Source organism: Quercus suber, unplaced genomic scaffold (assembly GCF_002906115.3).
Source record: "Quercus suber isolate HL8 unplaced genomic scaffold, Cork oak 2.0 scaffold_355, whole genome shotgun sequence".
Lineage (NCBI taxonomy): Eukaryota > Viridiplantae > Streptophyta > Magnoliopsida > Fagales > Fagaceae > Quercus > Quercus suber.
Window position 1 is genome coordinate 266,168 of NW_027069807.1, and position 19,368 is coordinate 285,535.

Here is a 19,368-nt window from a genome sequence, read left to right on the forward strand (position 1 = left end):
TACACCATATGAGATTCTTGGGAAAGTGTTCAAAATGAATATGAAACCCCAAGATTATGATGTCAATAACAAATGCTGCCTATCGACCTTGAATCATTGTAATTGTAACATTGTTAACCAAGCTTTTTCTTTGGCTAGGTTTAGAGGACTCTATATCTAATCCAATCTGCCTTTCAGTAAATGCTGGTTTCTTTGGACGGGGGAAGATCAACAATCTCACTTTTAAGCATGGAAATTACAGTAGATGCAGTTGGCCTATCTTTAGCAAATTCTTGCACACACAACAAGCCAACATGTATGCATCTCAAAATCTCCATTTCATAGCATGGTTCAGATATCATTGGGTCTATTAAGGCCACAGTTTTGTCTGCTTTCCACAATTTCCATGCCTAGAAACATACAAAGAGGATTGAAATTCTTAGCATCAATAATAAAACTTAAAAGAAACAAGCATTGGAGGTTGTATAAAGTAAGGGAACGAGATAAGGGTGACTTACACTTCCTAGAAGGCTCATGGATTGCTCATCATGATAAAAGCTAGAGTTTTTTCTTCGGCTAACTATCTCTAGTAACAACACTCCAAAGCTAAAGACATCCGATTTCTCTGAAAATCGTCCTTCCATTGCATATTCAGGAGACATGTAGCCACTAAATTTCAACAAAACACAACCAAATCTTGTAATTTCTAATATTAGCATTAGTATATAACTGAATTGGCAAATCTGAAAGATACTTACTAAGTTCCAACGACCCTATTAGTATTGGCTTGGTCTTCATTACTTCTAAAAACCGGGCCATACCAAAATTTGATATTTTTGGGTTTAGATCTTTATCCAACAAGATGTTACTTGCCTTTAGATCTCTATGAATAATTCTTAATCTAGAATCCCTATGAAGATATAGCAGACCTCTAGCAATTCCTTCTATAATGATGAAGCATTTTCTCCAATCTAGCAGTATTTCTTTTTGTGAATCTATTGAATTTGAACAAAAGAAACAAGAGAAAGAAAGTGAGGATTAAACTTACAAGGTGAATGAACATGAAGAAGAAGTTCATTTGGTTGAAATCATCAAAAAAACTGTTTCAAGTGAAGTACCACAACAAAGAATATTGTTTGATTGTCTCAAAATACACTACTTTTGTCCACAATTTTTTTTTTAAAATAATTTAAAATATTTTTGTAATAAGATATGATATCAAAATTAACTAACCAAAGAGAAATGCATCCAAACTTTTATCTGGCATGTATTCATAGATTAACATCCTCTCTTCTCCTTCAACACAACAGCCAAGGATCCTAACAAGATTCCGATGTTGGAGCTTAGAAATTACTACCACCTCATTCATAAACTCCTCCAACCCTTGTCCAGAAGTTTTGGAAAGTCTTTTTATTGCAATTTTTTGCGCATCTGACAATTTTCCCTACAAACGAACATCAAATCGTTAAAATACATATTCACTATCAGACAAGAAACTCTATAAGAGCAACCATTACTCTGTATACGGGACCAAATCCACCCTGCCCAAGCTTGTTAGATTCATGGAAGTTGTTTGCTGCACTCGCTAGCTTCTCAAAATCGAATAGTGGTAGTTCATGGACTTTCACTTGGTTCAGATTGTCTCCAAGCATGTCTTCACTTGGAAATTTTTTATGTGCTTCTCTATTGAACGTTAACATCTCCTGCTCTTTCTTTCTCCTTGCTGATTTCCACTAACATTTGTGAGTATAATATACAACAACATTTCCAAGTACATTGTTTCAGTTCTAGTCAAAATATTACCTTTGTGTTTTGCAATCCACCTCCACAATAAGTATGTGAAGATTGAAATGAAAATTGTTCCTATGATAACTGTAATAGTGACAATTTTCCTCACATCCCCATTTGTATCTGTAAATCATAAAATCGTATTACACTAATTAAAAAAAAAAAAAGATAACTAATATGGGGGGGGGGGGGTTCGTTATGGGTGCTTGATTTGAAGCATAAGATAAATTTTTGACAGAGAGCAAAACAACTCACCAAGTTCCGAATGGGCAACACGAATATAAAGATCAACTCCGCTTCTGTTAGAGAATTTCTCTGTGTTAATTAAGGTTCGAGTCAATGTCATACAACCTGTACCTGAATCAATAGCATAAGCTATACAAGAACAATTTTGCAAACACGGCTGCCTGCAATCATCTTCCTGAGCAGCTGACCATTCTACAAAATCTGGCACCTTCATCATGTTCAGTTTCAAAAAGCCATCCATTTTGCCAGCTTCACCACTGGTGTCCACCCTCCCACATTGCAACGGTGTCCTTCTCACACATCCACTAGTCCAATTTTGTCTATTCCATTCTTCTGTGTTCTTTGGCTCAAACCCCTCTAAACAACTGCAAATTGGGGAATTCATTGAATTACAGCTTCCAAATACCATAAACATCGCACTCACTGAGCACAGCTTTCCACTCAACCTCCCAAACCTCCTTCTCACTATCCCAATATCTTGCCACTGTATTTCCTTCCATAGTCAGGACAACGTGTGAAGAATGAGCGAAAAAAGATGAAACTAAATAAGTAGTTCCATCTTGGTTTTGCACCATATTAAATTTGTCACGATATAGAATTGGTTTTGCTCCAATGAACTGTGGACCATTCCATGGACCAAAGCGGAAATATGGTCTATCATCTTTCCAAATGAATTCCTGAGAAAGTCTTTGACTAGAAATTCTGGCAGAGAAGCTTCCAATGGATGGATCAGAAGGGCTTTTCCATGACGTCAACTTCACTTTCTCACCTGTTCTTTCATTAGTACTAATTTTCATCTCGGGTAACATTATATGAGAAGGATTGTTAAAACTCTCCCATAGGATTGTCCCTGTAGTGTTATCTTTTAAGACAAGGTTCCCCAAATCTAAAAGCTAGGTTCTTGAATTGGCTACAGAGTTGTTAACATTCGATGACCAAAGAATCTCCTTTTGTCCATTTAATACTACAAGGTTGCCCTCCTCAGATATAGTAAGAACTCCAGAAGAATCATTGAGGGGTTTCTGTCTGTTTGCTACCCATACGGCTGTGAATGTAGAAATGTTGTTATACCATATCCCTAGGTAGCGGTTGGTAGAATTCACTGGGCTGAAGAATCCTAGTTTGAAAGCACTTCCATTGGAGATCATGTAGTCAGAGTCTTCATCTTTGATGGATTGAGAAGACCTGATTGTGTCTACAGCAGCAACGCCTACATTGAAACAAAGGCAACAAAGGACAGACAACAAGTTAGTCTTGCTAAGACGTCCCATAACTTTGTTTGAACCTACTTTGTGTGAGAATTCAGAAAAGGGATCTGGGAGGCTCTGTTTATCTAACTATTTATGCAAAGTGTGTGTAACAGACATGCTACTCCAGACTTTCGTTAGTCTAACATTGCAAAAAATAAGTCAGTCTTTGTCCTTAGTGTATACTACAATTTGCTTATATCTCATTCTCTTCTCTTGCCCAAAAAAATGCGGTTGAATATATACTTACGGAGCTAGGACTACGGCTGAAATTAAGGAGAGATTTTCATTTTCATTTTCCTAAAATGTGGAGGAGGATGATTTAATTTAAAATTGAAATCTTTATGTAACAAAAACAAATTAGTTATGTTGAACTAAAAAGCTCTTGACTAAATTGGAAAAAGAATACCGCTCACTATTTGTCCTAGTTAACATAGTTGGTAAATACACGTAAGGTACCCGTATGGATTGCGTACGTCCGTAGTATTGAAATAAACTCCTACGCGTTTATTGCATACTAAAAGTAATATATGTCGACTGTTACGGAAAATGAAGAATCGTCTAGTAAAAGAAGAATTGGAAGAGGAAGACAGGGCTTCTTAAAAGATAAATCTTGATGAAACAGGCCAATTGGCTATTGGCGTCGAAGTATCTCTGTAAGGTTGAATTTAATCAACCATCTAATTGGCTTTATTCCGTGACCAATTTGCTTGTAATTTAGCACTTAGTAACCCTGTATTTAGGTGGGAAAATTGTAAGGTAGTGTGTGAGAAGATGTGAAGAAAAGCTCAAGAGTGTGCAAGAAAAACAGAGTCTCGCGACTAGGACTCGCGGGTGGTTCGCAACTGGCAAGCCGCGAAATGCAGTCACGTGAGAGGAACACTGGGAAGCTGAAGGGTCGCGCCAGCTGTCACGCTACAGGACAAAAGTTCCAGTCTGGCTAGGCCGTTATGTCGCGACTTGATTTCGCGACTTGGCCAAGCCGCGAGTTCAAGTCACCAACTTGCCCTGTTTGGCAAAAACTGACGTTTTGCATTCCCTTCTCACCCTGCTATATATACACCCTTATACCCATCATTTTGAGAGAGCTTCCAGAGAGAATTTTGTGAGAGAAAACCCTAGAGAAATACAAGATTGATTCATCCCCAATCTTTATCTAAAGAGACTCTACAAATTCCTCTACTCTCTTCCTCTCCATTGTCATACCCTTGAGAGGTCATTTACCAAACCCTTGTCTCACCACACCCACGTCTGTGAGGAGGTCCATTTGGTGCTTTGGGAAGCAGTTTGGAAAGGAACCAATATACATTGGTTGATGCTATGGTCAAGTAGCGGAATCCGGGAAGCTAGAGAAGAAATAGGTTCAGCGTAACCTCGTTGGAGCAAGAAGCTTGGAGGGCTTAGGTACTTGGGTAGATTAGGCTTGGAGGGTCTTCTGCTGTTCATGTATCCCAACTACATTCTTTAGTGGATTATTTGACCGCTTGGAGGGCGGCGGAGAGGTTTTACGCCGAGGACTTCGGTTTCCTCTTCGATAACACATCGTGTGTTGTCTGTGTGTTTGCATCTTCTTTCCCTTTACCTTTGCCGTATATTTACTGCTGTGGATGTGTTTATATTTGGCTTAGATTGTTTATCAATTCTGTGTTTAGCTTATATTCATGTTCTGCACGTTAATCGTTTGATATTAAGCTTGAATTGATAATTTTGTAATTTGGGGTCTAAACGTTCAAGGGTGTTTCATACCCATATTGAACTTTCAATTGGTATCAAAACGGGTGCACTTGTTGTGGTTTTAATACCTGAGTGTGATCCTTGACCCCTTTGTGAGATGGATAGGTCTCAATCTCTCAATGTTCCACCATTTTTTTATGGTAATAATTATGCATTTTGGAAAGTCTGAATGAGGGCGTTTTTGTGTTCTATGGATGAGACTGTGTGGGATGCAGTTGATATAGGTTGGACTAAACCGGAGGCTCCTAAGGCAAATTGGGATAAGGATGCTCTTGCAGCGGCAAATGCAAATAGCAAGGCATTGAATGCTATCTTCTACGGTGTTTCTCCAGAAGAATTCCACCGGATTTCTCACATCTCCATTGCTAAGGAAGCATGGGAAATTCTGGAGACAACCTATGAGGGAACTAAGAAAGTGAAGGACACAAAACTTCAAATGCTGACCACTCATTTTAAGGAGTTAAAAATGAGTGAGGAAGAGTCATTTGATTCATTTTATAGCAAACTGAATGAAGTGGTTGTTGGTAAATTTAACTTGGGAGAAAAGACGGAGGACTCAAAGATTGTAAGGAAGATCCTTCGGTCACTACCAGAAAGTTTTTGTGCTAAAGTTATAGCCATTGAAGAGAGCAAAGATCTTGATGAAATCAAGGTTCAGGAGCTGGTCGGTTCTCTACAGACATATGAGTTGTCTCTTCCTTCAGCAAAGAAGAGTAGATCCTTTGCTCTTAAGACTATTGATGAGAGGACAGGGTCTCATGAATCTTCAGAAGAGGATACAGTAGATAATGATGTGGCGTATCTTGTAAAAAACTTCCGGAAATTCTTAAAGCTCAAAAATAGTGGAAAATTTGGTGACAAAAGAAAATTTTAGAGTGCTGAAAAAGAGAAGAAAGTTTTCCGAAGAAAAGATGGTAAAGATTCCCAATCCTCACAAGGAATTACATGTTTTGAATGTAATGGGCATGGGCATTTTAAAAAGGAATGTCCAAACTGCTTGAAGTCGAAGGGAAAGGTGTATGCCACCACTTTAAGTGATTCGGACTCATCAAATTCTGATTCTGACGAGAGCTGTGATGGAGAAGGAAATTTCTCCGCATTTATGACCATCGCTCATGTGGAATCCTCTGATGACTTGAATACACTTGTGAAGGAGCTTGGTGAACATTCTGATTTGGAATCTATTGGAGTTGTAGAGGAATCTGAAGCTGAAGAGGATGAAGGTACCTTGAGTATTCAAGAGAATTACACTTTACTTCTTGAGAAATCAGGTGAGTATGCAAGGGTTGCAAAGACGGCGGTAAAGAAGATGAAAAGGGCTGAAGAGGACTACAAAAGTTTACTGTCTAGATATAAAGAAGCTAAATGCGAGATTGAGACACTAAATGGAGAGTTATCGGAAGCTTGCACCAAAGTAAGATTCCTTGAGCAAGAAATGGTGCAAGCGCAAGCCAAGATTGAAAGGGTCTCCTCTAGAAAGCTGGAAGATGTTATATCATCTCAAAAACATTTTTCAGATAAGTCCGGAGTGGGGTATACCGGAGGAAGTAGCTCATCAGCCAAAGCTATCAAAGAAGTGAAATTTGTGAAGGCCAAAGAGCCTACTGTAGAAGAAATCATTCCTGAGAATGTTATAACTGAGAAGGAGAATGTGAGAAAGCGACGGATGGTGAATAAGCCCCGAAATCAATCTATGGGCAGATACGAAACCAGAGCAAGATCTCTCTCAAGACCACAATGAGGGCCTAGAACTGAGTATGTGTGTCACTATTGCGGACTACGAGGGCATACTAGACCCAACTGTCAAAAGCTGAGAGCAGATAACAATGCAAGCGCACCTCAGTCACGAGGAAGAAGGAATGACAAGAGGTCTTGGGGTGGTGAGAAACCAAGAAGTCAAAGCAATGATCCAGGAATGACGGACGTGATGAAGATGATCGATGCCTTCACCACCTGCTTGGAGAGCTTCAACAGGAGGTTTGAAAGTCCTAACACTCGTACCCAATCCATCAAGGATATCACCCCAAACGCACGTGACGTGTGGGTGACAAAGGGTACTCATGCATAAGCATCATAACGTGTCCATGCATCAATTCTTCCTATGAGTTGTGGATAAGATTGGTTAGTTGCTTTGTGTTTTTGAGCAGTTGTTTAATTTGTGGTTTGTTTGTGTTTAAGTTTTTTTTCTAATTTTTCTTCTACTGTTTTTGTGTCAAAAATCCATAAACACATAAAAAGTTGAAAATCCAAAAAGTTTGATCACTTTGTTGAGTTTTGTCTCCAACCATGTTTTGCCCTGTACCTTTGTACTTATGGCTTTGTGCATTTAACGAGCATAGCTTGTCTATCATGCACTCATATCATTGTGAAAGAAATTCTGAAATCTATGTGATTGTTGTAAATAGATCTTCAACCTTGTCATGAATGATTAGTGAATGATTTTGTTGATCTTGATACATGCATAGACTCATGACTATATATCTTCCTACTTTTTATTTTTTTTGCTTTAAAAGAGCTCTCTAAATGTAAATCTCCAAATGAAAAGAGATATAGAGCTGCAAAAGCCTGTCGCACACACTAGTATTTGACTAGGAAAAAGGGAAAGCGACCAAAATAAAATGTGTGTTGCTCAAAAAGCCAAAGGCTAACTCATCAATTGAAATATCAAAAATTTCAGGCATCTATCTCACAATGAGATTCTCTTTGCTCAAGTTTGTAAACAATATGCTGAATATGGAGCCAAATGAAAAGCTTCAAAGTAGTGGTATCAAGTACTTGTGGGAGGTCATATATGCATGTTTCTATAATTGAGATAGGTCACATTATCTAGTGCTAGTTGTGTATGCCTTGATTGAATTGATCATTGAAGCTTCACATTGGACTAAGAACTATCTCATTTTTGATATCCACACACATCACACAAGTCTATGTTCAACGAATGCCATATTCATTTGTGTGATTGTACTTGTCTAAATGTGTTTTCACATGCTCAATCTTAGTAGACAAACACAAAAAGATTTTTGAGTATTTTTGTTTTTGTTTTTGGAAAGTACTTTGTTTTTACAAAATTGTGAATTTTTCTCAAAAACAGTGGTACCCTGTTTTGGCGACTAAGTCGCGGGTCAGCACAGTCGCAAGCCCCAGTCGCGAGCTCAGTCAGAGATTTTAGCGACTTACTGGCGAGTTACTACTCTAGTCGCGAAAAATACTTAGAAAATTTTTGAAAAATTTGTGTTTTGCTCTTTTCGCGGCTCATTTTGGCGGTTTGTTCGTGGGTGGAAGGTCCAATCGCGAGGGTTACTCAGTGATTTTTGCGGCTCAGCTCGCGACTCCTTCGCGCCTAAACCTTCCAGTCGCGAAAAACACTTAGAAGATTTTTCTAAAATTTTTCCTTCACAGTGTTTCGCGGCTTGATCTGGCGACTTACTGGCGACTTGTATGAGTCGCGAAAAACGCGTGTTTTGCGTTTTAAAGACAGTTTTTAAAATCGTTTTTTCAATTTTCCCTCGATTTTTAGCGACTGTTCATTGCCTTCTTCACTCTCTCTCTCATAGCTTTCAAATATCACTGAAAAATCTCTCATTTCTGCATCATCTCTGTGCAAATCTTCTAGGAAAAGGTATGGGCTTTCTTGTTCTTTACTCCATTCTCATGATTTATGAAAACCTCTCTTGAATCTCTGTGTTGTTCTGTTCGGATTGCTATAAGGGTATTCTGATCTGTTATGCTTAAAATTAGAGTTTTAATGGTGTGGGTTGTTCTTTTTTAGTAATGCCTAGCTTCTTGGGGTTACTCTGTTATGGTATTCCATTTTTTTCTATCTTCTCATTCATGGTTTTCATGTTTGTCATTTGTTTCTCTATGGGTATGTCCTTTGGGTATACTGTGTGTTGGATGCTATGTGATGTTTTCTCAAATGTATTGTGTGCCTGTCTTGTGTGTGACCTTGGTTATGTGGTTCAATCTATTCTGTGTGTGTTTTTACACATCTTGTGCATGATCCTGCTTCTAGGGATTAGCTTTCACTCTTCATGTTCTGTTGGTTACTTTTCAGTGATAGCTGTTTTCATTTGTCTGAATGAAAATTTCATCTTTACAGACTGAATTTGGTTAATCTGTTGGTCATTATCTATTCTTGGTTTGTGTTGTTGCTCAATACCCTGTTCTTCCTGAAAATTACATGGTCACTAATTTGTGTATATTTCCACATATTGTCTTGTGCCCTTGTTGTGAACTTTTCTGAGTGTTTACAGATGGCTTCCACATCCTCTAAGAAGAAGACTCCTGCAAAGAAGGCTGATAAGAGATTAAAAATGGATAGCAACCTGTTTAGATCAGTCAAACATTTTGAGAGATACAGAGATTCCTTTGTAAAAGGAACAATTATCCAGGAGAGATTTGTGGATTTGCATGATTTGAGGGGTACATTCATTCCACAATGCTTTGAAGGAGAGGCTGGGAGAAACTTCTGGGTGACTTACCTTTAGTGTGTGAACCTCTTATCAGAGAATTCTATGCCAACGCTGTGATAAGGGAGGAAAAGTTGAGTTGTTGGGTGAGGAAAAAGGAGTTTTCCTTAGATGCTCATGACATAGATAAGGTTTTGGGACTGGAGGGTTTAGAGGATGATGAATTTACAAACTATAAGGACAGGATGGTCTCTCTGGAAACTGTCCAGAAAAAGATAGGTGGAGTTTTAGAAAGGAGATGTCTCAACACTTCTGACTTTCCCAAAGACATGAGGTGTTTAACAACAATTATGATGTACAATCTATACCCCATAAGGAAAATGACTACATTGACGAATGCCAGAGCCATCTTTCTTATGGATCTTAAGGAAAATACTTTTATTGACATCAGTTCCCACATTTTTGACACTATAGTGGAAGAAACTAAAACCACCTCGAGGCCCAAGCTAGTGTTTCCAAGCCTTCTCATGAGAATTTTCAAAGAAAGGGTGGTAATCCCACAAGATATCAGTCCCATGCCTCCTCTATCAGCCATCAACAAATTTACTCTAGTACGGATCCAGAGTCGTCTTCCAGAGAAGAAGAAGAGGGTGTCCATGAAGAAGGAGATCCTATGGAGACTGAAGCAGAAGGAGCAGGACCAGTTTCCACACCTAGAGTAAGAGTCAAAAGGAGCAGACCCTCTACCTCACCATCTGTTCCTCCTGATACCCTTCAGATCATTCTGGAGAGACTTGATACTATTCGTGATGTTCAAAATCAACAGACAGAGAGGATGACAGCAATGCAGGACCAGCTTGATGTACTCTCTGCAAAGTTTGATAGCATTCATACCAGCCAGATCACTGACTCTTTGGCCATTCCGGTCAAAAAGGGGGAGATCAACTTTTGGGGCAGCTCTTGAGGGGGAGTTTAATTATGTTATATGTTTTCTTTAAGTGTGATACATTTTGTTTGTTTTAAATATCTGTGCCTTAAGTTTGGTACACTTGTGAATCCTTGTGGTTTACTTATATAGTATGATGTTATTCAGCTTTTAGCATTGTTTGTTTGTCATTTTGTACCCATTGTTGCTTTTGTAAGTTTTGAGGGTTGTTTCTAGCACTTTTGCATGATTGTAGGCTTATATGGTATGTGCCATGTATTTGCAAAAACTTTGCTTATGCAGCCTTTGTGCTTTGTGCTTTGGTACTTGTTAATGCTTTGCATTACCATAAGTACAACACTCTTGTGCCCTTGTAGGATTGTTCCTAGATGCATATATGTTGTATGCATTGGTTGAGTGTTGGACTTGCAAATGATTCTCTTCAATTGAGTTTATCATTTTTGCATGTCCAGATGTTCATTCCTTGTGTGAATGAACATAGTAATCACTTTTGCTTAAGTGACTACTGGTGTTGATCTTGCCATGAATTATTGCTTTTATGCCTATGTTCATTTTTGCTTGATCATGCTTACTTTGCTCCATATGCATATTAAGTTTTCTGCGTACAATGATATTGCTATGTTATTGTATTTTAGGAGTTACTTATTCATATGTTCAAGAGCTTTTCAGAATCTAGAGTTAGGTGTGAGTGAGTTTTCCAACTGTTCCCAACTCACGTTTAAGTCTAGAGTTTGTTGTAGGGTTTTGTCACGGAATAGCCAAAGGGGGAGATTGTAAGGTTGAATTTAATCAACCATCTAATTGGCTTTATTCCGTGACCAATTTGCTTGTAATTTAGCACTCAGTAACCCTGTATTTAGGTGGGAAAATTGTAAGGGTAGTGTGTGAGAAGATGTGAAGAAAAGCTCAAGAGTGTGCAAGAAAACAGAGTCTCGCGACTAGGACTCGCGGGTGGTTCGCGACTGGCAAGCCGCAAAATGCAGTCACGTGAGAGGCACACTGGGAAGCTGAAGGGTCGTGCCAGCTGTCACGCTACAGGACAAAAGTTCTAGTCTGGCCAGGCCGTTACATCGCGACTTGATTTCGCGACTTGGCCAAGCCGCGAGTTCAAGTCGCCAACTTGCCCTGTTTGGCAAAAACTGACGTTTTGCATTCCCTTCTCACCTACTATATATACACCCTTATACCCATCATTTTGAGAGAGCTTCCAGAGATAAATTTGTGAGAGAAAACCCTAGAGAATACAAGATTGATTCATCCCCAATCTTCATCTAAAGAGACTCTACAAATTCCTCTACCTCTCCATTGTCATACCCTTGAGAGGTCATTTACCAAACCCTTGTCTCACCACACCCACGTCTGTGAGAAGGTCCATTTGGTGCTTTGGGAAGCAGTTTGGAAAGGAACCAATATACATTGGTTGATGCTATGGTCAAGTAGCGGAATCCGGGAAGCTAGAGAAGAAATAGGTTCGGCGTAACCTCGTTGGAGCAAGAAGCTTGGAGGGCTTAGGTACTTGGGTAGATTAGGCTTAGAGGGTCTTCTGCTGTTCATGTATCCCAACTACATTCTTTAGTGGATTATTTGACCGCTTGGAGGGCGGCGGAGAGGTTTTACGCCGAAGACTTCGGTTTCCTCTTCGATAACACATCATGTGTTGTCCGTGTGTTTGCATCTTCTTTCCCTTTACCTTTGCCGTATATTTACTGCTGTGGATGTGTTTATATTTGGCTTAGATTATTTATCAATTCTGTGTTTAGCTTATATTCATGTTCCGCACGTTAATCGTTTGATATTAAGCTTGAATTGATAATTTTGTAATTTGGGGTCTAAACGTTCAAGGGTGTTTCATACCCATATTGAACTTTCAATCTCAATTCTTAAACACTCAAAATATTAAAGAATAAATGAGAGGTATTCATATCAAACACAATGTGTCTGGTAAATAAAAACATAAGCTGCACACACACACACACACACACACACACAAAACATAAGCTGCCAAATGTCATATTTACCTTTAGTTTTTAGTATTTATTTTATTAAAATTGTAATGTGTCTAGCAATAAAAACACAAGCCTGCCAAATGTCATATTTACTTTCTAGCATCTATTTATTAAAATTGTTAACCCAAAATAAAAACAAAAGCGGCCAAAACAAAACAAAAATCGTTCAATATCAAAAAAAAAAAATATATATATATATATATAAAGGATTCAAAAGTTAGTTATAATTTCAATATATGTCAAAAATACTCTTAATCTAATTAGATAATCCTTATTCTTAAAAAATAAAAATAGGGTTAAAACTGTAACTCAAAAAAAAAAAAAAAAAAAACTACCAAAAAAACTTTTTTCCTAAAAATTAGCACACTTTGTATCTAAACATATCTCACCATTTGATACAATTTTTTCCTAAAAACTAGCACACACTAAACCCAATAGTTTATTCCATTTCAAATCCTAATTTTAGTTTTATAAAAATCCTTTTCTATGTAACCTCACTAACAATAGATACATTCAAATTGAAAAATTATATTAAACTCAAGAAAAACAAAATAAGAGCCCCATTAGAGATTAGGCTAGTCATATCATATACTATGGGTCCGTTTGGATACAACTTATTTTGCTGAAAACTAAAAACTGAAAACACTGTAGCAAAATAATTTTTAAATAGGTGAATAGTGCTGTGGGACCTGTGAACAATGTGCGCACTGTTCATGAACAGTAAATTTTGTCTTTAAAAGCAGTAACAAGTGTAGGGAAAAAAAAAAAAGAAGAAGGCAGAAAACGCAAAACGTACAGACGCGAAACGCAAACTTTGAATCCAAACCCATACTATATATAATAGCAGAAGCTAAGAGAAAGTTGATTCCTGCAATTAAGGAGGTGCTGCCATGTAGGAAAAATGCCCATCTAAAATTCAGCCATGTATAAGTTAAAAAGTGGTAAATTACATTGTTTGATAACGTTACAACACTATTTAAAAGTGATAAATTATAATGTTTCAGAACGTAAAAACACTATTTTAGAGCCCACTTGGTATAAAAGGAAACTAACCGCTTAGAAAAAAAATAAATAAAAAGATTGGTACATGGAGAAAGGAGAAAGAGAGATAGAGAAATAGAGAGACAGAGATAGAGAGAAGGGCGCCACCCAAATCTTCTGCCATCACTGTAAGCCTCCACTCACTACCCAACCATCGGAATCGCTACTAGTAAAATTCTATTTTAAATTTAAAAATTTAGGGTTTTTGGTTTTTATTTGGAGAACCAATTGGGTGTTTATTATGATTTAGATTGGTATTTTGGGTTAGATTTGGTTTTGATTAAGGCATATGAAGATAGAGGAACCAAGCAGAGTTCGTAGGCTCCAAGAGAGAGAAGAAATATCTAAGGTCAGCCATTGTCCGTTCCTTTGCCAAACTTGGGCCACCAGAATCGCAAGCACACAGGAATAAAAAACTATGGTCCATCAACACTGTTAGGCCATATATCTGCCACCTAGATCATTAGAATTGGAATCTGTACAATTTTTTCCCCAATTTTTAGATTTTGGCATTTGGGTATGAAATGTTACTTTTGATTGAGTTTTTTTGTTGATATGTTTACATTTTATTCATTTCTGTTTTGGGTTTTTGGGTTCTCTATCAAAATGTTTGTTATCTCAATTTTAGATATTTGCTTTTGGTCTGTTTTTTAGATTACAAAAATCACTAAAAATATTGATTTCAGTTTGGGTGCTTCTGTTTCTAATCTTTACGAAACCATTGAGATTAAATAAGTATAGGATTGAAATCATTGGGTATTTCCGTTTCTAATATTTATTTTCCTTTTTCAATCTTATTTTAGGTCTTTCTACTGGAACATCATACACCCAGATAGAGTCCGTAAGGCACAGAGAGACAGGTCGTATACCTATAATCGGTAAAGTTGTTGATTTTGGTTTTTACCCTTTCGTTTTCAAATATGTGGATTGAATATGATTTAGGTTTGAATTTCTTGGTTGGATTGGTTTAAATTTAGCTATTTCAATTAGATTTGGTTTTGAGTTAGGCTTCCATTAGCATGTCGTTGATAGCTAATTTGGCCAGTTTTTAATTTTTAACATTTTAAATTATTGTTGTGTTAGTTTTGGCTTGAATTAGATTGGTTTGGTTTTGAGTGATCATTTATGAAATTCATTACGATTAGTATTTTTTCCTTTTTTGAAGATTGAGACTACTAAGTTTTTGAAATTGATAGCACTGATCAGCTTTGCAATGCCTAAGATAGTAATCAGTATATACATTTTAGTAATATGCACACCAATTTTTTTATAAAATTCTGCTGTTGTTTTTTATTCTTAAATTTATTTTTATTGTTTATAATTTAAGTTTAAGATGTGAATAATGTATTAGAACTTCAATTTGTATTACATTGGCAAACCATGATCAAAACTTAGAGTCTAGAATTAGGCTACTCAAAGTGTGTTTATATGTAAAGTTGGAATCAAGTGTACTGTAGGATTTATTGTGTAAATCTAAAAGGCTTGTTCGATCGAAAATTAGACTTGATCGATTGAAACTCATGCAGATTGTTTTTTTGTAGAATTTCCAACTAAGCCCAAGCCCGTATGACTTGTAGGGTTTTATGTTTTGCCTTAAGGATAAAAGGAAAACCCTAGCCACATTTTATTGTTGTTGTTTATGTTGTGTGCATGAATCTTTTGTGAGATCTAGAGGTGTTTGCCTTCATACATACTTAGGGTTTCCAATCTCAAGATTGATGCCAAGAGCTTGGTGATTGCTTCAGTTGCTGCATAAAGAGCTTAAAGAAAACACAGGTGGGAGTACTTGTGGTTGCTGTGAATCCAAGAAAGAAGTAGTCCGTGGACTTGGAGCTGTCACGTAGTTGTGGTAGTAAGTTTCCTACTCGAGGTAGCAATAGGATGTTAGTGGTCTAAGTCGCTATTTTGTAAACTTCAATTCTTTTATAGTGGATTTGTTTTACCTTGAGGATAGCTAAGTTAAACCCTTCCCAGGTTTTTTACTGGCTTGGTTTTCCTGGGTTATCATATTGTTGTGTTATTTATTTTCCACATTGTTCAATAGTATGATTTACTTGTGTTAACTTAGACCTGAATAATTTACCTAAGTTAATTACTTGGCTAAATAACTAGATTAATATGTTTGTGTTTAAGGGGTCTAAAAAGATACAAGTGGTATCAGAGCAGGTTAGCTCTAGTTTGTAGAACTTTTGATCCAAGAGTTGATCCTTGACTTCTATTGTCATGGAACATGGTCAATCTCTTGTGATCCCACCTCACTTTGATGGTAATAACTATTCCTACTGGAAAGTAAGGATAAAAGCATTCCTGAAATCTATTGGTGAGAAAGTCTGGAACTCCGTTGAATACGGATGGGAGAAGCCCACTACTCCATGTAGTGAGTGGCAAGCTTCTCAGAAAGAAGCAACCGCTTTTAATAGCAAAGCCATGAATTTAATGCTGTTTCTATGGAGGAATTCTAGAGAATCTCTAATGTTGAGGTTACTCATATTGCTTGGAATATTCTCCAAACTGTGCATGAAGGCACAAAGGCAATTAAGATTAACATATTGTAGCAGTTAACTTCTAGATTTGAAAGTATTAGAATGTCTAATAATGAATGTTTTGATGAATTCTATGCTAAATTGAATGATATTGCCAACTCTGCTTATAATTTAGGTGAAATCTGTGATCAACCTAAAATTGTTAGGAAGATACTTAGATCTTTGACTGAGGACTTTAGACCCAAAGTGATTACCATAACTAAAAGCAAGAATGTGGACTCTATCCCTGTTGATGAACTTCTCTAGTCCTATGAGTTGGACCTACCTAAGACAAGCAAATCCAAATCAATGACTTTTAAGTCTGTTGATGATGTTGATGTGAATGAATTTGATGATGAACTCTCTACTACAGAGATTGCTTACCTTGCCATGAACTTTATAAATTTTCTTAGGAACAATAACAGAAGGGCAAGAGGTAAAAACAATGATGAACGTAGAAATTTTAGGAGGAATGAACCCACTAAGGTGAACAAAAATGAAAAACCTAAAGAGAAAGTAGGTCAAACCTCTAATAATTCTATAGGTCAACAATGCTTTGGTTGTCAAGGGTTTGGTCATGTGAAATCATAATGTCCTACATTCTTGAGATCAAAGGGTAAGACAATGGCTGTAACTCTTAGTGATGATTAAGTTTCTGACAATGAGTTTGGTAGTGATGAGGATAGAAACTTCATTACTTTCACAGCTACTATTGTAGTTGATGAAAGTGTTGTGGCTGCTGAGAACCCTTCTGATGGGAAACTCTCTAAGAATGCTGATTTGCAAGAAGCCTATAATAAGCTTTGCAAGGTTGCTACAAAGGATGCTATGAATGTTGCTTCTCTTGAACTCGATAAGAAAAATTTGCTCTTGAAATTATTTGATGCTGATGAATTGCTTGATAAGGTGAAGATTGAGAACATGTTATTGCTTGATAAGGTTACAAATTTGGAACTTGAATTATCTATTACTAGAGAACAAAAAAATAAGTCTACTAGTTCCAAACTTGAACATGTGTTGAGTATTCAAAAGTCTCCCTTAGACAAAATTGGTCTAGGTTTTGAAGATAGCATCTATGTGACTAAAACACACTCCACAAACTTTGTTTCTTCTTTTGAGCCTCCTGTGAGAGAGATTGTCAAACCAGCAAAAGTTACACCTCCTAAGAAGATTGGGGTTGATCTTCAAGAGTCTAAACCAAAGACTCCTAACCCTCCTAAGGACAAGTTGCATGATAGACCTGCATGGGTTTGTCATTTTTGTGAAAATTCTGGACATATCTGTACAAATTGTTTCAAGCTGCAAGCTGCTAAGCAAGCAAATAAACCAAAAGTACCTATGCCTCAAGCACAAGATCCTATGGTACTTATTGGTGAGTTGGTAAAGGTTTTAAACCTTCATTCCAATCTTGAAGTTGCTCAGCATTCTAATATGAATAATAGCTCCAATGCAAGAGTTGCATCTAAAAAGTTTTGGATGCAAAAGGCTCGATCTAATTGAGTCTTTTTGATATGGTCCTTGTGTTTCATCGCTCTATTTTTTTGTGAAAATTCCTCTTTGTTATTTTTCTAGGATTTGCATTGCATAACATTCATGCATTTCATATTAGGATGTTTTTGTTATTCTTTTCCAAAAAAAAAAGGGGGAAGAAAAATGAGTTTTGCATTAATTATTCTTGGATTTGAAATCAAGGTTGGCTATATTATCTTTACATAACATGTTTTTGTACATTGTTTAGCTTGGATGAGCTTATTTTATTGCACTTTACTAGTTTGAGCTTTCTAGTACATGTTGTGTGGGAGTTGTTTATAGTTTTTAATCACATGATCTTGATCTTGAAGTCACATGCTTTTGATAGTTGGACTTGAATTTAATAAGAAAGGCATAAATAACCATCTCACTACTGTTTAGTAGTCAATCATGAACACCTTAGTGCATATTATAAGATTTTATACTCGAGAAAGTGTAGCACATGCACAAAAAGAACATAAGGTGTAGCCTGCGATTAAATGCTAAAAATTGGTGTGTACAATATTTATTTTATTTTATTTTATTTTATTGATGAAGGTGTGTACAGTATTGGGCTATAATAACTTCACAATCAAATAAAATTGGTGTGTACATTATCTTGGCTATTTTAATAAGTTTCAAATCAAATAAAATTGGTGTATACATTATGAGGCAAATCAAGAAACTTACATGATTGCAAACTTTTATTCTAGGAGATGTGAGAGTTATATGATGTAACTCTTTAGGTGATAGTCTCTTTCAAAACTATGTGATGAATTTTGTAGAGATTGTGATTGATTACTATCTACTTATCACCTCACATGTATCTCAAGTTTTTGCCAGCTGCACACACTACACAAGTTACTCTTTGTTAAACTTGGTACAATATATTGTGTGTGATTGTGTTGTGGCCATCCAAGATTGAATGTTCCTTGATTTTAATGCAAATTGTGTCTAAACTTTGAGATTTGAGGACAAATTGATTGAAAATCTTGTTTTTGGAAGATTTGGGTTAAATTCAAGGGTTTTTGGAAAACTGTTCATCTCATACTCATGCATTTTATTCATAAAACATTGTGCTTTGAGGAGTTTCTACATTAAAATGCTTTTTTTTTTCAAAAATTTGTTTTTTCTAGATTTTCGATCGATCGAACATGTTGCTCGACAGATCAAAATTGCGATTAAAATTTTGGTTTGAATTTGCCTAGCTCAATCGATGCTCGATCGCTACTGGATCAATCGAATGTAATTTTCGATCGATTGAATCTATTTTTTGATCAATCAAAAATCGTTCAGAGAGTTTTTTAAACCTTGAGTTTTTCACATGTTCTTCACTATTCAAACTTTTTCAAAAGCTCTTTCTTTCTCTCTCTTCGACCGGTCCAGATTCAAAGCCAATGTTTTTTCATTTTTCCCTCAATTTTTCTTCAAGGTCTTTGTCATCTAGCACCTGTAAGACCCTTTTACCCTTTCTTTTTGGGTTTAATCTCATTTTTCATGCATTTAAAGGTAAAATTTTGAACCGATGGGATTTTGGGGTTTTTGGTGATTTCAATGTTTTCTTTCAAAATTGATCAATGGGTTTTTGTTATGGGATGATTTTAACATGATCTTTGTGATTTAATTAGATCAATTTGATGAATTGGGAAAATTGAAATTTCTAGGTCTTGAAACTACCCAAATTGGGGATTTTGTTTAATTAAGCTTAATTTGATTAAACTGGCTTGTGTAATTGCTTCATTTTATCATTATATACTATTATCTACCTTGTGTAATGATAAATTAATCAATTTGTTGGGTTTTGTGAAATTGGATTTTTCATAATTTGGGGTTTATGATATAAACTCTATGTTCAAGCCAACTTCTGTGTTTTTCAAGTACAGTTGAACTATTCTCACTGCATTAAAGCATGCATCATGTGTTAATTCTGTTCATGCATCA

At 36.5% G+C, this 19,368-nt stretch overlaps 1 pseudogene; it reads right to left on the reverse strand.

Annotated features, from left to right (window-relative positions):
- Positions 1–79: 79 nt before the first annotated feature.
- LOC111985854 (G-type lectin S-receptor-like serine/threonine-protein kinase At1g11330) lies at positions 80–3,284 on the reverse strand (annotated as a pseudogene).
- Between the last annotated feature and the right edge of the window lie 16,084 nt (positions 3,285–19,368).